This window comes from Bidens hawaiensis, unplaced genomic scaffold, assembly GCF_021521415.1.
Source record: "Bidens hawaiensis isolate Kalapana, Puna unplaced genomic scaffold, B.hawaiensis_p1.1 tig00006594_1, whole genome shotgun sequence".
Taxonomy (NCBI): Eukaryota; Viridiplantae; Streptophyta; class Magnoliopsida; order Asterales; family Asteraceae; genus Bidens; species Bidens hawaiensis.
Window position 1 is genome coordinate 285,122 of NW_027491444.1, and position 20,704 is coordinate 305,825.

Sequence of the window (20,704 nt, forward strand, 5' to 3'; positions counted from 1 at the left end):
TAATTTAAATATTTTCGGGCTTAGCGGGGTGTCGGGCCGGTGTTGGTCGGTCACCCTGCCATGGTTGAGAGCCGGCATTTCCCACAATTTGTATCTTTTTTTATGCAAATTTATTTTCTAAGACGTGAACCCAACATCTTTGAGTGTTTAAGAGACTTTGTGTGAGAATTTATGTCAATGGTGTCTCTTATTATATTAGAGTGATACTCAAGGCTTGTATTAGTTGTCCTTCGGATTAGAATGCATGTGATTAATTGTTTTAAAGTTTCCATGTTTGTTAAATTTCTTTATGCATGTTTATAGTAAATTGTTTGTTGTTAAGTAGCTTAAATTTTTTATTCCTTGTTAGTCAGAAAGTTAATGAAGAGTACCATAATTAGCGGCCTAGCGTAAAGCAAGTTGTCGTTAGCGCAAAGCAATCTATAATTAGCATAAAGTAAGTTATAGTTTAGGTAAATTATAGTTGTGGCTTAATCAATAAAAGTTGTTTAAAGAGAAATGCGAGACTATTAAAGTGTTCTTTAGTTAAACCAGGAATATAGCGATTGTAATTGATTGTGTTGTAATTAGGGTTACAAATAGAGGGTTGTTTATGTTTATATAATGAATCATATTACACTGAAGACCCTAAACTATTCGATGATAGTAGGTTAACGTGTTTAACACGTATTTTTACGAGGCTATAAGGCCTCTAGTAGTAATGGTAATGAAATGATGCGTTAAAATTTTCAGCTAATTATTCTAACATAAGAGTTTATATATTTTGATTTTCTGTATTACTTCTAAACTTAAATTTTTAATGAAGTTTTAAAGAAATTTCTAAGTACCTTGTAAAACTTAGATTTTAGCATGATGAATAAAGACATAAAGTATATGCTATTAATAACGGACTACGCGAATCTAGTATAAATCACGAATCAAGAAACACAGGTGCGAGACAAACCCTTTCGATTTCTCTCAAAAGTCCATTAAGTCGGGCTATATGACTTTGTGCATGAGTGCCTTATTATGGTAATAAATTTATTGTCACGCTAGCTCAACGTGACAATATAGTTCAACCTAAATTTGGATGTAGCGTTAGCCATGAATTAAACAACTTAAAAAATAAACATACAATAAAAGTTGGTTTTCTACAAACTCATAGTTACAATCGCTATAATAATTATTATTGTTATTAAGATGTATTATACTAGTATAAATTACAATACAACAAGGGTTGATTCTAATTGAAAGTCATATTCATTGTTTTACAATTTATTTGTTATTCATGATGGCCCATTAGAATTTATAAACATCTATAGGAAATTAGGAATATAGGATTACGAGATATGATAGTATGATACCTAATACACAACTATTTTAAGCCAAATAAAATATTTTTTCCAATTAGTAAGTATATAAAGTCATTAAAAATTTACCATTTGTGATTTGTGAAACTGTGAAAAAACATAAAAAAAAGTTTAACGACAAAATTCTTTTAATCATTGTCTATTGGACTTAAATTCAATATTTCTTCATCTCAAACCCATGTGCTTAAAGGCTTTGACTTTTCAATGAATCACCACCCCATTGATATGAAAGAACATAACTAATCGGTTTGACCCAATATATTTTAACTATAACTAATCTTTTATATGATCAATGTATTTATTTAATGTACACCAATTTACAAAGATAAGTAAAACTCTTGATGATTAGTATACTATTGTAATAAGTTTTGATACACATTATTGTACTAAATTACATTTTCAAAAACTGTAGAAGGTAAGGAAGTAAATCGCCATTGCGGTCGCAATCGATGCTAACGTTATCTTCAACGGCATCTTCCCTTGATCTTTCCTCAAAAACATACCTTCATATATCGGCCAACTATTCACCACCGCAAATCCAGATATAAAAATTTGCACGAAAAACTCGTCGAATCTCCCATTTATAACCAAACCCATAAATCCTTTCACAAATGACCATAAATTAACCATTGACGCTACTGGAATAGGATAAAACAAAACCGAATCAACCCCGAATTCAAACACCCCTTGTTCATACAACCTTTTCCGTTCTTCATCCACTACTTTACTAGTAACATTAAACCCGAATGTTGATAAACCAAATGATTTAAGAAACCATTCGAGCAATGCGAATGGGTAGCTCGACAGCCCCCACATCAACCACATTCTCTGGTGGTTCCACCACCGTGCTGCGGGCCCCCCTCCGAATACCACGAAATCAAGAAAATCTTTTATGTAAGCCACAATAAAGAGGAACCCGTACAAGGAAAAACCATCTTCCGAAACCTATAACATTTAAGCATAAGTTAATGGGAAAACGACCAAAATGTCCACTTGAGTCAACTTGACTCACATTTTCCAAGAATGTCTACTAAAAATCCCATCGAATCGCCACCTTTTCAATCATTAATCGAGGACATTTTTTAACCAACAAGAATTCGTCACTTGTCTATTTTTAGAAAATTTTGTCGACTTGTCAGATAATTCCACAGGCTCGTCATAAATCCCTTCGACTCGTCCAAAGAATTACGTTGGCTCATCAGAAAATCCTGTCAACTCACATAGAAAATCCTGTTGACTCGTTTAGAAAACCCAGTATATTGTTCGGAAAATACCCTCAACTCGACGGAATTAAAAAAAACATGGCGAAACGGCGGGAATGGACAAGTGGCGAATTCTTGTTGGCTGAAAATCTCATTGATGGGATTTTTAATGGACATTCTTGAAAAAGTGACTTTGTCTGGTAAAATAGACATTTTGGTTAATTTCTTATTTTCTTATATATAAAGTTATTTGATCAAATATCGAACTTGTTATACATACCTTTGGGAATATGGGTACCGAATTTAAGAGCGAAATTTGAGGTACGAATGCGTAAATGATTATTGGAATCGACCAAAAAGATCTAAGAGTGTAGTGAGTGTAACATAGAGCGTGGAGCGGGTTCATGGATCGAACACCGTATATTAAGGGACAATATTTGTTGAAGAATATCTCTAGGAATCCCATGTACCATCTTTTGATTTGGGTGAGTACATCATTCAAGCTTGAAGGTGAGCCTCCGAGGAATGCGGGTCGTTTTGGATTGCAAAGAACCGACTTCCAACCTTCGCAATGGAGTCGAAAGCTCGTGTATGTGTCCTCCGTTATGGTCCCGTATCGAAAACCAATCTGCATAACAAAATCACTTGTTAATAAATTTAGTGTCTAGTGTTGATTAGTAATAGTAGTTTGTATGCAATTTTGGATAACAGACACTTACTATTTAATTGTGTCTTTTTAATCATCAAAATAGCCATTTTAACCGAATAGACATATGTCATTTGACGTACACAAAAGATTTTAATGTGACACAACATACATGATCACTTTCGCACAACAAATTCAACCCGACACAATAGATATAAAAATAACTAATTAAGAATGACATTTTTAATGCAAATATAAATTACTACAAAAATGTTACTTTGTAACAAGGTTGCAAAAACTGTTTGGCGGACCCTAGACGGTCGGTTGGGGAGTTGGGTGTACTCAGAGTACTCGGGGAGTACTCGGACATGATACATATAAAAAAAGTAATTTTTTTGATACTATATATATATCTCAAATATTATAAGTTTACTAATATTTATAATAAAATAGGTGAATATCAATATAAATAAGAGAAATATATTTTTAGATAATAAATTATTCTCAAAATTTCTAATCACTAATTAAAATATATATGTGATTTGTGCTTTAATATTATAGAAATACGAAATTATGTTTTTTTTTTTAAATCGACCCAAGTTCATCGACTAGATGCGATTCTAGCTAAGGTTGACCACCTTTGATCGATTTTTAGGAAATAGGTGGAATCTACTTTTACAACATTCCTTTGTAATATAAATAGTTAATAGAGAAAGGTATATCTGTAATGTAAATCTAATTAATAAAAATAAGTAAATATTATTATCAAAAAAATATATATATATATTTTGTGAAAGAAATAATTACACCTTTGTCACAATGGTAAAAAAAAAAGTTGGGAATAAAAGTATAAAACTAACCTGTGAACCCCATTTGGTATTATCCTCATAGTTGCAAGTTGCTACTTCATGTGCCAAAGCTAAAACATCTTCACTCTTCATACTTTTCGAATTTACTCCCTTTAGCGACACCAAACGACGAAGCGTCGCTAATAACGTATCGTTTGAAAAATCCTCCGGTGCCCATAAACTGCGCGCCTAACAACCCGTCCATACCAAGACTTAATATTCGTGTTTCGGGCATGAAATCGGAAGCATAAATGTCACTTTTATTAATGCCATGAAATCTTTGAGGAAACTGAACAAATCCCAGCTTAGGGTCCGCATTTGGGTCCATAAAGTAACACAACACGCGAAGTGGTGTTTCGGGATCGTTTGAGTACATGTCACAATCCAGAACTAGGACTATTTGTCCGTTGGTCATCAATCCCGACACTCGAAGCTATATGATGTAAGAAAACCGAACCAAAACAAAACAAAACAAAAACTACAGTTTAGTTTTATGTTTATGGAAAAACCAAATTTATGATTTGGTATTGCATTTAATAAAAATTGAAAAAGTCAAACTGAACGAATTTATATACTCGTATTATATATTATTAGCAACTTATTAGAATTTAGTAAATATATAACTCAAATATAACCCAAATTCATTATTTTAGGCGGATTTTTTTTTCGGCTCAAAATATTCTAGCTCAAATGAAAAAACCAAATAAATAAATAAATAAATAATAAAAAATCCTGAACTGGCCCAAACTAAAAACCGAAAAGACCGAAACCGAACGGTTTCTAAAAATATTCGGTTTTTGGTTCGTTATTAGCTAAAATCAACCGAAACCGAGTTGTCCAACCCGTTGATTGTCCCGAAAGGTTTTATATTGGTCAGAAATGTAACATACGAAATGAAAGTTACCATGACATTAAGGGCACCGGCTTTAAAATTATGAGGCTTGTTGCTGTTTTTTTCTCTAGACACATAGATGAGATTTGGCATGACACCACCTTTAATATCTTTGTCCACATTGTTGTCTAATAGAATCTGTGTTTGTGTAATGATGAAGATGTGGAACGAATTTATTTAGTTTTTAATGACGGTTTAGTTATTTATAAAAGAATGGGAACCTGGATGATGGTGGGATGATCTCGCCGTGTGAAACTTGACGTCCATTTGGTGAATGCATCCCGAAATTCGGGTTCTATTACTTGATCCAAACTAAGGCCGCCACTCTGCATCACCGCTTCCACCCTTGATTTCATGTTTTCATACATTAACTGCCAGTTTTATCCACATTCTATTAAACAGTAGCGTTTACATTGAAATAGAAGGCAAACAACAAGTTGTGTTGCTAGCCCTTTTTAAATAACAGAATTATGTCGTTTAAAAATTAGATTCGTAGATCCGGAAGTCATAACATAATTAACATTACTGTTTATGACCTGTTTGATATGATTAAGCAACTCCAGACATATTGTCAAGAAATACCTTTTCGTGTTTGATTGCAAATGCCAATATATAACTAATAAGTAAAAGTTCATTAAAAATATGATGTAAAACATTACAAAAGCAGATTAACTACTTTTCATGGCTAGTAATAATTAATATATATTCTTATAAGTAACGTGTAAATGTATAATATTGTTTTATACAGTATAACTCAGATAAATAGTCATACGGCGAGCCATATGACTTCTTCATTGATCAAATCAATCACTTATGCATTAGTCAAACACATCATACGAGTAGTATAATTTGCCAAACACCATCTCATTAAGGCGCTATCAAACTTATATGACCATTTTTACATGTCATATGACTTATCCACACGACACATATATCATACATGTTGTGTTATATGCCAATATTAATTAGATAATATCAATGGTGTTTTATAAGATGCAACTTTTTTTAAGGTTAAACAGATAAGACTTTGCACAACAATAAACGACAAGGACCGATCAATCTTACTCTGTTTGTTTTAAACTCCCAAGACGATCATCTCAAACTACAATCCGTATACATAAAATATAAATAAAATATTCACATATCACATATTTATTCTCTCTCATTTTTATAAATAAAAATATCATATATCCTAATTTTCTTATTGGAGATTGACACTTTACTCTTATTATAACCTTTTGTTCATTCAATTATTCATCTTTGCTTTACTTCATCAAATATTTCCACAAAGTGTTCCTTTCAAATAAAATCAAAAACATATTCAACAAAACACAACATTTCAGACTAAGACTACGTCATTATAGTATAAGGTCAGACAATCGTTTTAACCAAAAATTTCTGTCAATTTTCAGAACAGCCGTTCGATTATTAGACATGCCATTCTGACCAATAATTCAAAGAATGACCCTCCATGGTCAGACCAGTCGTCCAAATATTATTCAAACAAATATTTTTATCAGTAATTTTCAAAGTTAAACTTCTTTTATTCAAAACAGTCGTCTGAGTGCTTTGTGGACGCCTGGTGTGAAATCAAATGAGTGAGCCGCCTATTGCTATATACACATCGTCTGACATCTGATTCCACACCGTTATAAACAGTCGTCCGCATGAGGTTAGGCGGTCGTTTTGACCATAAACTTCCAAAGTTTTTCCGTCAAATTTCAGATTAGCCGTCCGAATACTAGACATGCCATTCTGACCAATAATTCAATGTTCAAACAAACATACTGACCAATATTTTTCAAAGTTTAATTTTTTTTATTCAAAACAGTCGTCTGAGTGCTTTATGTTACATGTTTAATAACTATAAACTAAAATTATGTATTACCTTAATCTCATTAGTCTCAGGATACCATGCATGCTCACTCCCAAAATAAACTTCAGGAGCTCTATCAACAACACCATGCATCTTACAATACGGTATCCACCTCTTAGCAAACTTAGCACACTCCATGAACGCGTAAAGCGTCATTTCCGACCCGCCGTCGTCCGAAACATACACCGATAGCTTCTCGGGTGGGTAATCATACGCCAAAACCGACAAAGCGGTGTTCACCACCCCGATCGGGGGCTCTTTAACCGGATCAGCCGTGCATATGAACACGTCTATCGCGGGGTACTCACTCTCCGTCACAAGTTGTTTTAGATTCTCTGGAAAAACCTTCAAGAATGAACTGATATAACTCACCAAAACGAAAACGATGAATTGGGGTTGAATAATTCTTAATTTTATAACCAGAAAAATATAACTCTAAAACAGATTACTTAGTCGTAACCAGTGTCGTAAAATCACCGGTCGGTAGTCTAGCAGTGAGGTGGAGACTAGCGATTAATCAAGATTAATCGGATTGGATTTTAATCTATATTTTTCAGTTTTATATATACACGCACACATTTTTATATGTAATTTTTAGTTTTATATACATAAACATATTTTGGCCGGAAATTGGCTGGAATCTCACTGGAAATCGCTGATTTTTACTGGAATCTCGCCGAATTAACCGTTGATTTTGGTCGGAATCTCGCCGGAAACAAATGATTTTGGTCGGAATCTCGCTGGAAACCGCCGATTTTGACTGGATTTGACCGTTGACTGATTAATTAGCCGACTAACTCAAAATTAATCATTGAAGTGGGGACTAGCGATTAATCGGTGCCTAGTCGGGAATTTTGCAACACCTCGTAACTAGAGGTGTACAAAACCGGTTTATTTCCCCAAACCGAACCGGTTTGGGTTTTGCATGGTCAAAACTGGTACCCAAACTAGTTCGGTCAAAACCGGTTTGGTTCAAGCGTAGAATAAGTCAAACTGATCCAACCCGGTTCGGTTTAGAACACGTTTTAAGTAGTTTTAGGAAGAAAAAACCGGTTTGATTGTGAAAGTGCCAAACCGCTATAAGAACCGGCAGTTCTGTTCGGTTTAGGAACCGGTTTTAGAAATGAACTCACATGTTTAATTATCTACTAGTATTATTAGCTTACATAAATTAAATATAACTAGTTATTTAATTAGTTAACTCAATTTCTATAAGTTGGAAATTACGTCCAACAAACCTTGCGTTCGACGGGATTCCAATGAAAGCAATGCGCGGTTAGCCATAAGAAGGCGAAAATGAAATCGGCTAGAAATAAAGCGGCAGAGACGAGAGTTGGAGAGTGGAATAGGTGGCGGCAGTGGCGGAGGAGGTGGACGGAGACCGCGGCGGTGTAGAGGAGTAAGAATATACGGTTGAGATAGGTTTTGGACAATGGTTTATGAGAGTGAAGTTGTAGGGTATGCATGGTTTACTACAAACACTTAATAAATGAAGGAGAAAGGGTTTGGGATCCTTTATATGTATATATATATATATCATTCTCATTATCATGTTTAGTTTATATATTGAATTATATAAATAGTTTATAACTGAATTATATTATTATTATTATTATTATTATTATATTTATATATTACAATTTACAAGTTTGGTGCCGCAAAAGCTCGACTGGGCCATTTTGCGACACACTATTGGTTGGATTTTTTTGTTTGTTGTTTTAGTTTCGGCACACAATGAACGTAATGGAAACCTACTGAATGTGAATTTTGTTTTTGCTCTCTTTTTCATTATCTTGTTTTAGTTACGGTATCGTGTCGAACGCGACGACAACTGACCGAATTCGCATAGGCTCACCGCTTTTTGTTTTAGTTCCCATACGTAATGAAAACCAACCGAATGCTAATTTTTGTTTGTTTTAATTCCGATACCGTAACGAACATGATGAAAACCGACAAAATTCGCGTAGACACAACCGCGTCAACACCCGGGATCGATACGGTCCGATTTTACCAACGATCGAGTTTTGCCAACCGAAATGACACCATTGGTCCGCCCCAATTTTTATAATATTTTTGTTTTATTTTTGTCTTAGTTTCGATACTATAACACACGTAACCGAAACCGACCAAATTTACGTCGACTTACCGTATCAACACTTGGGTTTTACCACCGCCCGAGTTTTACCGACCTACCGGGCGCGACGCGCGGAGAAAAATACTAGTTATATAAAAAACTGGATTTTGGGGGCACAAAGATTTTGTTGGTTTTTAGCAACTAAGTTAGTTTTTGATAAGTTTTTTAAAAAAAAATTATTCGGTTTTATTTTTTATTTAGTTTAGCGTTGGTTGGATTTAGTTCAAGTATCGTCATGAATCTAACCGATACAGAACAACGACACTCATAAAATCATGTTGATTCATCATTCCTAACATGTATTTTCCTTTCAACCTGATTTTGAGTTGACTAATACTATGTTTTTGTTAACAAGGTATTATTGCGTTTACAACTTTTTACACTATGTTATGTTGATGAAATGTCTTATTCGACATCTTGCTACATTAAAATACCCGATAAGGGACGCTTATATATGGCTAGTAATTATTATTAGTTTGTTATGAGCTAATGGCAAGACCTTCTCTAAGCATTGTGCGGTGTACACAAATCCCTAGCACCGTCTTCATCATCTCGCTTATGATCATATCATGAACTCACGATAGAAATGAGCTCAGTTCTTAATCAACATGACAATTCGTCTCAGACGAATAGACGATATGTAATTCTTAAAGAATAATAGTAATAATAATAATAATAATAATAATGATAATAATAATAATAATGAAAGTTGAGTAACTTTAAACAAATAAAAAAAAGTTCGAAAGACATGTACCAAGAAAGTCAGTATGATCTAACGTGAGCCTAATCAGTGTACTATAAGACCAAAACCTTAATATTGACTATTGATAGATATAATCTAAATCTAATAAAGTCACTACTTAATGTCTTGCAAAAAAAAAGCAATCTAACTTCAACCGTTCATTTGTAGTGCTCTACTAATATATTGTAAATAGTAAAAAAGCCAAAAGCCAAAAAAACAAAACAGTGTGAGCCACATCTATATTATTGATTTTTATTAATTACTATTCTAACAATATAAGGCTATGCGTAGTAGGCGCTGATTTGGGGTACATTGGGCGCGAACACCGCCTCCCCCCGGCGATATGTGGGTGATTTGGGGCGGGGGCGAGGTGTTTTCATCGTCTGAAAGAAGAAAATAATATTATTATTATATTATATGTTGTGTGTGTATATATATGTATATGTATATATGTTGTGTGTGTATATATATATGTATATGTATATATGTTGTGTGTGTATATATGTATATGCAAAATGAATCCTAGAAACAACCCGAACCAACCGAACCACCCATTCCCTCCTTTCGGTCAACACCATGGTTCGCAAAACCAACCGAACGTGAACTTACAATGGAACCCGATGAACCTAAACCAACCGAGCTATCCGTTTCAATTTACCGACCCGAACCTAAACATGTACGCCAACCGAGCTATATGTTTTTTTATATTTTTAGTTATGTATTTTTTTGTATTTCTTTTTAATTTTAATGCATTTTTATTTAATTATTTGAAGAAATTGGTTTTTATTTGATTAGTTTAATTATAAAAAGAAAATAATAAAAAAAGATACTGTGGGCCCAACTTGTAGCCCCTACACCATTACACTCCAAAAACAAATTCGCCCTCTTTGCTGATTGGGCGCCACATGTCACAATTCGCCCCCATTTGTAGCTCTTCCATTACACATAGCCTAATGGTCATTTGTATTAGACTTGACCAATACTATAAATTTGATTTTATAATATTTAAGATAGTTATGATATCATTCGACTTGGAAGATGCTAGATGGAAAAAAGAATAAGAAAATTATATGAAAAAAGAGAGTAGTTTAACCAATCTAACCAATTAATTTTACACTTGTTCTTCATACTTGAATATTAAAAAAAAATAAAATACATAAGTAACTGAAGAAACACTAAGTGACCCGGTGCAGATTATAGATAATCTGGGGGTTAAGTAATGTTTCCCACGAGAATGAGGTCCAACAGAGACGGTTGTTCTTCAGGGGACCTGCAAAACAAACACCGTAAGCTCGTCACTGAGAAGGGGGGGGGTTCCTCCTTGTGACCACCCTCCGGCATGAGAATCAGACTAGATTGCTTTGAATATAAGTGTATATTAAGAGATTGCTAGATAACAGGATAGCAGATGATCTTACCATTCCAAGATGTTGGAGTATTTATAGCCGAAGGTAGGTTTCCTAGAAGGTACAGCCGGCTGAATAGTATTCCTGTTCTACCAACAGTGGACTATGCATAGGCCATACTGGTTGGTGGATAGGTTACGGCCAACAGTAACAAAGTCGGCTGCACTATTCCACCAACTGTAGATTATGCACGTCCCACCTACTGTGGATTATACGCAGGCCATGCTGGTTGGTGAATAGGTTACGGCCAACAGTAACACTATTCTACCAACTGTAGGCTGCGCACGCCCCTCAGTAAGAGTTGGTGAGTAGGCAGCGGCTAATAGTGACAAACAGTACTAGAGGGTGCTCCTCCTCGTACTGTTGTCGGTGAGCTGTCACCCTGTGATTGGCTCATGGGCTGTTCTGGTCAGATTGTCTGTCCTATCCATACCTTGGTAGGTATAGTACAAAAGATCTTTCAGAATCATACGGACTGGCTCATTTTGGCGGGATTGTTCCCGCCTTGCTCATTCCTTCATGTGACTACTGAAGTAGCTATTGTCTTGTGCGTGTAGCCCTGCTGTCTGCGGGTAGCCTTCCCTGATGGCTTGTATCCGCAACTGCGGGAACAGGCGGGGTACTTCACCATTGGGAGGCTTTCCCTGCGTGTACAGCTTGCGTACTGCGCGTAAGGTTCTCTGAGCATGGTGGGTCCTGCGGGAGCAGATGGCCTTTGCGCAGACGTCCCTGTTTAAGGTGAGTCTTGCGGGACCAACTGGGCTCTGCTGGGACCTACCTCTTCAGTAACATTATCAAACAACACATAGTTTAGACTTTTTTTAATTAGGATATCGATTCATTACGAAGATTTTTTAAGAACGAGTAAACTAATATTATTGTAAGTGTGACTGGGTGTGATGGTTTCGTAAACTATTACGTAGGCAACACGTCATTTTCACACCACTTCTACATGAAGCAACAAATCAAGGGCGTTTAAAGCTATATATGAGACCAAAAATAATACTTTTATCTTTTAACATTTGTGAAATTCAGATTAAAAAAACTACAAATTTATGAACCGTTTAAAGTTGTATACGAGATCAAAAAAGTTGCGGAGTTGTTAAAAAATAAAATAAATATATGTAACTTAAATAAACATTTAAAGTCGTACATGCTAAAGTTGCTTACGAGACCAAAAGACTATTTAGATACCAACTCGGTTTCTATTAAAATTTATATCGAAGTTCACTAAAAAGAAAAGAAAAAAAATCGTATAATTAGATTATTTTAAAAAGTTAACGAGCAGTGGCGAAGCTTGGACGAAGATATCGAGGGGGCCGGATGAAAATACACATTAAAAAAACCGTATACAAAGGGGGCCGGATGAAAATACACATTAACAAAACCGTAAACAAAGGGGGCCGGGATCAAATTTTCGGTTAAAAACGGGTAAAATTACACTCCGTATAAATATTTGTCGAACGAAAACAGATAAATTTGCACTACTGCACAAAAAAACGGAAGTGTCAGGGCCACCCCTGGCCCCATCTATCCTTCGCCAATGTTAACGAGTACAAACTATTACTGGAAAATCAATTAAAGAAAGTAATTCCTAGAGTTTAAAACGAGTCAAATTCGTGCTCAAGTTCATGCAAATTAAATAAGCCGAGCTCGAGCCAACCACCTTTACATCCTTTACCGTCACAAGACATAAATTAAATGATAGCGTAAACTTCTTACATTTATTTTTAATACAGTTTTATATGTTGTTAATTGTTATTTTGTGTATTAACTGTTTTATGAGAAATTTTGGATGGGCTTCTTCTCCTGGATCTAATGTGGGCTTATGGCCGGAGTACTAATTCGGCTTAAGTGAAGAGTTGAAGAGTACGGGCTGCGGTCCAACCCGGTACAATAGGTCGTCGAGGCCGGTATCTTGCTTCGGGTAAAAGACGTCTCTATATAGCGTGTGGGTTTACATAAAAGATTTAGTTTTTAACTTTTTCTATATAACTTTTGAAGACGTTAAACTTTTCAGATGCTTAACACGTAAAAGTGTATATGTTTTCAGGATTCTTTTGCAACGCGAGGGTCGCAAATACTAGTTTATATTAAATTCAAGTATTTATCAACTTGTAATAATATTGAAAATGAAGTATATGTCTTGTATTACAATAAAAAGATAAACCATTCCAAACCTCTTCTTAATTTATTAACTCATTGTAGTAAACCATGCATACCCTACTACTTCACTCTCATAAACCATTATCCAAAACGTATTTCAACCGTATATTCTTACTCGTCTACGCCGCCGCGGTCTCCGTCCACCTCCTCAGTCACTGCCGCTACCCTTTCCACTCTCCGACTCCCGTCACCTTCACTCTATTTCTGCCCGATTTCGTCTTCACCTTCTTATGGTTAACCGCGCAAAGCTAATTTCATTGGAATCCCATCGAACGCAAGGTTTGTTGGACGTAATTTCCAAGTTACGGAAACATGATTAATTAATTAAATTAGAGATAAATTAAATGAGTTGTATTTAATTTATGATAGCTAATTAGATCAGTAGATAATATATTCTAATCAAAGTTGTGATTATGGTTATGCATATGTAATATGTTTTAGAGTTATATTTTTAATTATGAGATAAGATTGGTGGTTATTCAATCAAAATTCATCGTTTTCGTGTTGGTGAGTTATATCAATTGTTCACTCTTGTAGGGCAACCCCTGGCCCTTGAGAAGGCTCGCCCATGCCATCAGTAATAGTATCGAGTTATGGTCTATATGAATTAATCAAAGTTGTGATTATGGTTATAAGTTCGTAATATGTTTTAGGGGTTAGAAATAATAATTTGTCGTCCTCATTAACTAACGTGGATCCGAATAAAAAAAGACCTTAAATGGGTTGGATTTTCAAGTTCGAAAAATAACGAGTGTTACACTTTTATCCTCACCGTGGGTCTTTCACTAACAATTCTAACAATGATTGATGCTAATTATGTTTATGCTAATTTTTTTAGTTATACAGTAAGTTGATAACCATGGTTTTCGAAAACAGTAAACCAGTTAGTTAGACTGCGTTAGCTAAACAAATCAAAATAATTCAGTTTAATTATTTAGACCACACTTTGAAAAGCATAATGCGATCTCTCTTTCCTTTAGATCCATCAACTCTCAATTTACTTTATTTTTTTGAATGACCAACAAAAACAAGTTTATTAAAATTGAAACGACAAGTACAAAACATTCAGACTAGCAAGACACTAGTCAACACCACATCTCCAATAACAATTACACTTTAAACTTATACCGATCCTCTTTTTGTCTCGTCATATATCAACTTTGTTATCATTTGTACATTAACATACAAAATGAAGAATTTTCAAAATACTAATTTCTCTGTCTTTTGATATCTTTCCAAAATAAAAGTCAAGAAAACATCAATATAACTAAAATACTTGACACGGTTTTCTAGATTTGTTGATATTTTTTATTGAAAACTTATCAACAATAAATAATTTTCTGTCACCCTCACTAAGTCGTGGGATCCATTAACATAAAACATAAAGAGTAGAATTAGATAAGTGGTCCAAGTCATTTCAAAGTATTATCATTAGCACCAAACTCTACTTTTGAATATTATAATGTTAAACATGATTGCGACTTGGATTAGAAAAACCATCGATGCAAGCAGTGTTTTAAGAACCGGTTGAAATCAGCCGGTTAAACCGGATTTCACACAATAGCCCGGTATTTTTTGCCGGTTTGCTAGACCATCATGCTGTCGGCGTTTTTCTAAAATATCGGTTTTTACTGACAAACCGGTTTTGAGTACGAGAAATTTTTGATATTTGTGGCCTATATTTTTCCAAAATTACTTTTAACCTAACAGTTAACATTCAAACGAGAAAACTTTAGGACTATGCTAGTGTTTTAAGAACCGGTTCAAACCAGCCGGTTAAACCGGATTTCACACAACAGCCCGGTATTTTTGGCCAGTTTGCTAGACCATCATACCGACGATTTTTTTTCTAAAATATCAGTTTTTACCGGCAAACCGGTTTTAAGTACGAGAAATTTTTGATATTTGTGGCCCATATTTTTCCAAAATTACTTTTAATCCAACAGTTAACATTTAAACGTGCAAATTTTAGGGCTACGTTTGTCACCGCCACCCCCAGGTTCAACAGGTTAAAACAGGTAACTATCATAAAACTTCTTTTAACTTAAAAGAGGCCAAAATTGAACACCACCCATGACCATTATTTGTCTTCCTTCACTTGTCACTGCCGCCACCATCACCAACTGCCACGACCACCATGGATAAGCACCAAATTTCTTTTCTAAATGACTCATTTTAACGGAAGGAAGGGTGAGATGGCTTGGGCAGGTACTTTATCTTCTAAAACGACTCATATTAACCCAGGGTGGGGTGGGTGGGTACTTTTCTATACTGGATCATTTTAACCCAGAGGTAGGGATGAGGGTGGACTGTGCCCTAACGATTCATATTAACCCGATTTCATTTTGACTCCAACCAAACTGATACTTTTTAAAAACAGCCCAGATTCCATTTCGCTTAGAATCCGTTTTGGCCCGAGCTAATTTTGCTTAAAACGACCCGTTTAGACACGAGGTAATTTTGCTTAAAAGGACCCGTAACCTGAATTCTGCCCACTTTACCCGAGCTAATTTTGCTTAAAACGACCCGTTTAGACCCGAGGTAATTTTGCTTAAAACGACCCGTAACCTGAATTCTGCCCACTTTGCCGGGCCTAGTTTCCACCTGATCTTATTTGTTACCCAACCCACCGTTTTGTGATATTTAGTAGAATAGGTTTTGCGATTCAAATCGCTTACCCATTATCCAAATGTAGCTTGGTTTGTCTTAATATTATATAAGATGTTAATATTTGTGATTAGACAAAGTTACGGAGCAAAACTGAATAGTATTCAATCACAGACACAAGCAAAAGATAGATCAACATAACTCTGATTTGACTAACAAACACAACACTTTGCACCCTGCAGAAACAACCAAGATACGTTTTTAGGTGCGATCATGCGATACAAACATGTTTCTACAACTGTTTTCATGTGAAAAAGAATTGAAAGACAAGTTTAAAACAACAAAAAAGTATCAAGAGACAGGCCACACACAATCAAAACCAACAAAATGAACTAAATCAATCAATCAATCAATCAATCATACCCAGTAAAATCCCACCGACAGCAGAGCTATAGGTAGGGTCTGGGGAGGGTGGGATGTAGGCACACCGTACCTCTATCCAAAGGAATAAAGAGGTGGCTTCCAGAGAGACCCTCGGCTCTAAGAACATGTGTATGAAGCAAAAAAGGAAATCAAAGTTTAACAGTTATATAAAAAACTACTACTAATTATAATAATATTAATAAAAAGGTCACAGTTTAACCGCAATATAAAAGCTAATAATAATAATAATAAAATATTTAAGGGAAATACCATTATGGTATGTGACCTAAATAAGTTAAGTCTAAGCCCTAAGGTATTCAATTCTCTCTAAAAATCCTTAACTTTAATTCTACTTCTCCACGAATTCCTATCCTCAACCATGTCCTCGGAGAGGTTTAGGTCTATCAAATCATGCCTAATCCTCTCATCCCAAGTCAATTTCGGTCGTCCTCTACCCCTCCTCCCCTCTATAGTAATGTTTTCTACGGATCTAACAGGATTCGTCGTCTGTCTTCTCTTTACATGTCCAAACCATCTCAATCTCCACTCTCTTATCTTGTCTGCTATGTTCGCCACCCCTAATCTCTCGCGAAGCACAACGTTTCTTATTCTGTCTAGCCTTGTGTGCCCACACATCCAACGTAGCATTCTCATTTCTGCTACCTCCATCTTCCGCACTTGTGCCTTCTTGATGGCCCAACAATCTGTTCCATATAGCATTGCAGGTCTAACTGCCACCCTATAGAATTTTCCCTTCAGATTAGTCGGGAAACTCTTGTCGCATAATATACCTGTGGCTGCTTTCCATCTACACCATCCTACCTGAACTCGGTGGGTCACATCACTGTCTAATTCCCTATCGCTCTGTACAAATGATCCTAAATACTTGAACTTCGTTACCTGCGGGACCACCTGCCCTTCAATTGTGATGTGTGCGTCTTCACTGTCGTTTATCTCACCAAAATCACAGTGTAGGTACTCCGTCTTAGATCGGCTAATCTTTAAACCTTTTGTCTCTAAGGTTGTTCGCCACTCCTCAAGCCTCATGTTTAGATCTTGTTTTTTCTCAGCAAGTAACACAATATCGTCTGCGAACATCATGCACCACGGGAGAGTCCCCTGAATCGACTTTGACAACTCATCCAAGACTACTGCAAAAAGAAACGGGCTCAACGCTGACCCCTGGTGAAGACCTACCTCTATAGGAAATAAATCAGTATCCCCCACTGGCGCACGGACACTTGTTTCACTCCTGGTATACATATCCATAATTATCTCTATGTATTTCCTGGGCACTCTTCTACCCTCCAAGCACTCCCAGAGCACCTGTCGTGGCACACTGTCGTAGGCCTTTTCTAGGTCAATAAACACCATATGTAGATCACGCTTCTTCTCCCTATACTTTTCCATTAATCTTCTTATAAGGTGTATTGCCTCTGTGGTGGAACGCCCCGGCATGAAGCCAAATTGGTTGACCGTAACCTGAGTTTCTCGTCTAAGTCTAACCTCAATCACTCTTTCCCATAGCTTCATAGTATGACTTAGTAGTTTGATTCCTCGGTAGTTACCACAACATTGGGCGTCTCCTTTGTTCTTATAAATAGGAACTACAACACTGCTCCTCCACTGGTCTGGCATCTTACCTGATTTGAGAATACTATTGAACAGAGTAGTTAACCACATGACTCCTTCCTCCCCCAGACACTTCCACACCTCGATGGGTATGTTGTCTGGGCCAACCGCCTTAGACCTTCCCATCCTCCTAAGTGCGTCCTTCACCTCTTCTCGTGTGATCCGTCGGCAGTAGCAGTTATTCGATTGTTGTCGATGAAAGTTGAGATCAAATTGAACTAAACTTGAGATCAAATTCAAAGTAAAAAAAAAGTCATATATTAACACCAAAATGCAAACTTGTGATCAATTTAACTTCATATGTGAAAGATGGTTCATGAGTTATTACCACTTGACCATCTCCTGAAAGTGCAAGGCACAAAACTCCTACCTCCAAGAAACCCAAATCTTGTTTTGAATATCGATCCTCTTCGGCTCCCGGTCGAGTTAGATCTAACGGAACCAGGGTTAGGTTGAGTAACCGTAACAATCAGAGGAAATTCAACCGCATCTTCTTGCACAACACCATCACCATCACCACCATCCACCGCTTCAGTTTCAACCTCACACGGATCCAAACTAACCACCAACGAACCCCTAAGCGCACGCAACCAATCACCGACTTCAAAACCCACATTCTTGCATTTCTTCACCTTAATCTTGACCAAATTCGGACACCCCAAAGCGAACGCTTCAATCCCATGGTCCGAAACAAAACACCCCTTGATACAAAGCTTCTTTAACGCTACACATTTTTCCGCAATACACGATATCTCACTATCACCTATTGTCTCACTTCCACATAAAGCTAATCTTTCAAGCTTCCTACAATTTGTAGCAATCGCTTCTACGCTAATTAACCCAGGGTTCACTCCAATTAACACGAGTTCCTGAAGGTTCACGCTGTGCTTCGCAATCGCAAGCAACCCCTCGTCTCTGATCCTATTTGTTCTCCAACCGTCAATATGAAGCTTCCGTAAATACCTACGGTTCTCCGCCACGGTAACCACTCCCAAATCAGTACATTCCGGCGTCTTCACAATATGCAAAACCTCCAATTTCGTGCAATTCGAGAGACACGAGAGACCGGCATCCGAAACCTGAACCCTATCCAAATGAACTTCAACTAAAAAGTTATCCGAACTCGCAGCCTCCTTTAATACGTGATCCCAATCGCCTAAACACCGTAACAACTTTAAAGTTGTTAGGTTCTTCGCACCGGTAATCAACGGTTTAAACAACTGTCCGTTGTAAAGCTCTTTCAAACACACGGATTTCAGCAACGACGGCGAGGTAGAGGCACCGCTAAATGTTACATCAGCTGATGATGCATCTCCTTCTCCTCCGTCGCGTAAGCGCTTGACCGAGAGCTCCTTAAGCTCTGGGCGAGCGCATACACGCCCTTGACGCCAAACATACAAGATCCAGAGGAGAACTTGTTAAGATGTTTGCAGTTAGCGGCTAAATTTGCAATACCAATGTGGGTAACTTCTCCTCGACAGCCTCGCAGTTTGAGGCGGGTGAGATATGGGATGTGTAAGGATAATAAAAGCAGGGAATGGTCGGATATGCTAAGGGATCTGCGGTGGGAGCGTAGAGTGAGATTGGTGATGGAGTCGAAGCGGATGAAGAGGGTTGGGATGAAGGTGGAGAGGTCGTGGTTGGCGTTTAAGGAGAGGCGGTGGCGGCTTTGGCCTTCGATGTGGAGCCAGCGGGTGGAGACTAAGGAGCAGCGGTTGCGGTCGGCGGTGGGGAGGTAGTGGAAGATTAAAGCCAGGCAGTCGTCTGGTAGGTGGGATGTGAAGTCGGTTGCGGTTGGTGGTGGTGGTGTGTTTGATTGGGTGGTGGTGGTGGTGGTTTGTTTTTGGTAAGGTTAATAATGCAAAAGGTAAGGTTGTGGTGTGTGGTGAGAGTGAATTGGGTTGGAAGTTGGAAAAGGGTACCTGTTGTATTAATGGGTCTGACTAACGCTTATCCTTCTAGGGTGTGTTTTGTCTAGCTTTTATTATTATTACTAGTTTCAGGCCCGTATATTACATGGTTAATTGTTGAAAATTTTAAACTTTGATCATTAAGTGAAATACAGTCAACAAATTGATCATATATTGTTAATATAATTATAATTAAATTAAAATTACAGAAATTGCATAACTAAGATTCCACAAATATGTTACAAATAGGTAAAAACTTCTTTTTACATTACATTTGTGATTGTATTAGCATGTATACATTGTTTATCAAAAATCAAAATCTTTAGTTCATATTTGCTTTTAACTCTTAATAAAGTAACATCTTAATAAAGTAACATATAGGTCTCCTCATAACTCTTGATATAGCCATATATAATTGTTCGTGTGACAAAAAAAAGTTCTTTAAGTACATACCAACTTTAAATAAATGATAATATATATCCATGATACTAATAAAAAAAATATGCATACACATAAAATATCATAGTTTTTAATCAATTAATATGATATCATTTGAAAATTTATGTTCATGTTTATTAAAAAAAGAAAAATTGGTTTTAAATAATCCCAACTATGGCCTATTGGTAAATATCCATCCCAACTTTACACTTGCCTGCTGGCAGTACCAACTACCTGTGCATTTGTTTTTAACGGGCCGCGACTAACGGATGTTAACTCCGTTAGTCTTTGTCTGACGTAGCCATCCCAACTGGCAAAAACTTGATTACGTGGAACGCGACGTGGCGGCTGACTGTGTATTATTATTATTATTATTATTATTATTAATAATCACCATTTCAACTAATTTACATATTAGTATATTACCAAACCC

General features: G+C 36.4%; 2 pseudogenes across 1 annotated transcript; both read right to left on the reverse strand.

Annotated features, from left to right (window-relative positions):
- Positions 1-1,676: 1,676 nt before the first annotated feature.
- LOC143633007 (cellulose synthase-like protein G3) lies at positions 1,677-8,347 on the reverse strand (annotated as a pseudogene). The gene is made up of 7 exons (XR_013153611.1): positions 8,052-8,347; positions 6,826-7,158; positions 5,159-5,308; positions 4,950-5,075; positions 4,058-4,478; positions 2,832-3,179; positions 1,677-2,294 (listed from the first exon to the last, which is right to left on the reverse strand). The product of XR_013153611.1 is annotated as a cellulose synthase-like protein G3 (transcript).
- Positions 8,348-16,113: 7,766 nt separating this feature from the next.
- On the reverse strand, positions 16,114-19,760 carry LOC143633000 (F-box protein SKIP2 pseudogene; annotated as a pseudogene).
- Positions 19,761-20,704: the final 944 nt, after the last annotated feature.